Below are 1,813 nucleotides of genomic sequence, written 5' to 3' on the forward strand. Positions count from 1 at the left end.
TTAAACACACTGCTGGCAGGAAACAGTAGTGAGAAAGAAAAATAGCAAAAAATAGACAGGGGTAGAGATGGATGGGGAGAGCTGGAGGAAAAGATAGGAGTAGAGAACCAGACTGAGAGAAAGGGAGGGACGGAGAAAGAGGAGAACAAGTGAAACTGCAGGAAGGAAACGACAGATACACAGAGAGACAGATTAAGAAAGAGAAAAGATGTAATGCAAGAATAGAAGGAGGGGGAGCTTGTTTTTTTTGTCTATGGCAATTGTTAAAAATGCATTCAAGTCACAATGAAATGACATTTTGGGAGCATCTTGCTTCCTTCATTAGATATATTTCCTGCTGAAACAGGTTGTCGGGGTGGGACATGACACAAAGAGGTCTTTCCAAAGTGGAAACGAATGGAAGGTCAGTCAGCGAGAGAGAGGAAGGTTTATTTTTTGATGGGAGTGGCCTGATTGTTGTTTTCTGACGTTTTTATTGGCCACATTTTTTTATTCACTCCTACTGACTCAGCATGACATGACCATGAAGAACTAAAGGGGTTTTGATAAAAAAAAAAAAAAAAAAGTCAAATTTAGTGAATTCTGTGGTAGTTATTGTTAAATACCTCTGGTGAGGAAAATTAGCTAACAAGCTGAAAAAAAAGCCATATTACATTACATTGTGAGGTTAATATCACATGTTGTGTGTTTTAAAATCATTTGCAAGTCAGTGACAGCAAACATTTAAGAATAGTAAACCAAGTAAAAAGACTCCAAAGGTTATGCAGGAGGAATAGGCAAATCTCAAAAAAAGAAAGAAAAAATAAATAAACTGAGGAGGGTCATGCACAGTATTATTAGTCACTAGTTCTGCTTGACTTGACAAGATACAGCAGATCCAGACAGGATCATGCAATATCGGAGAAAAAGTCGGATTCAGGCTTGTGCACTACATACACTGTAGTTTTGTGCGCCCCTGACCTCCAGTCTCTTCAGCAGTGTCGAGTGTTGAGCTGTGGCGTATACAGGCCAAGGACAAAAGACCGTGCAGCTATCAATGTCAAGTAATGGCCTGTATACACTGCCCAGCAGGTGAGCCGCGAGAGGGAGAAAAATACACAACGCTTCCTTATGCCCTGGGGAACTGTGGAAACTCACCTAGAGGATTCAATGAAAAAAAAAATGCTGCTCCTTTTCCTCACCCTCCTCTCCCTCCCTCCTTCCTGCCCTCCTCCTCCTCACTCTCTCCCTTAGGCTCAGCAGCATCTTGTAATCCACCATACAGTTGTTCTACTTGAAACACAGCCACAGTTGTTTCACACAAATGAAAATGCACACGCAAAACTACACACACACACACACACAGCCACACACACACATGCTTGTTCAATATGTGGAACTAAGCCTCAAATAGCGCTGTAAATTAAGAGCACATTTGTAGCTGTGCCATGTGTATGTGTGGATGTTTAACATGCTGTTAAATGTAGACTCTTTTATCCTATTCTCACATGTCAATATGAGGCTTGAAAGGCGTACAGCCTATTTATAATATTTATAGTGGAATGGCATGCGACGTGAACAAAAAAGCTGTCACAATCGCGTGCAAAATCATGTGGCCATCGATAGATTGTGCCACCAAAACAGCAATGTGAAATCATTTTTAAAAACGGAAAATGCAGCCCTTTTTGCAGCAGCTGTAACAATGACTGTACACTCCCCTATCATTTCCAAACTCTTATAGAAGTGTAGAGGAGAAACCAACTGTTCAACTTCAAGTGCTGGCAGAACATCAAATTGCCAGCGAGGCATTCTCACAGCGACTAACCTCTCAGTA

Source organism: Myripristis murdjan, chromosome 11 (assembly GCF_902150065.1).
Source record: "Myripristis murdjan chromosome 11, fMyrMur1.1, whole genome shotgun sequence".
NCBI classification, from domain to species: Eukaryota; Metazoa; Chordata; class Actinopteri; order Holocentriformes; family Holocentridae; genus Myripristis; species Myripristis murdjan.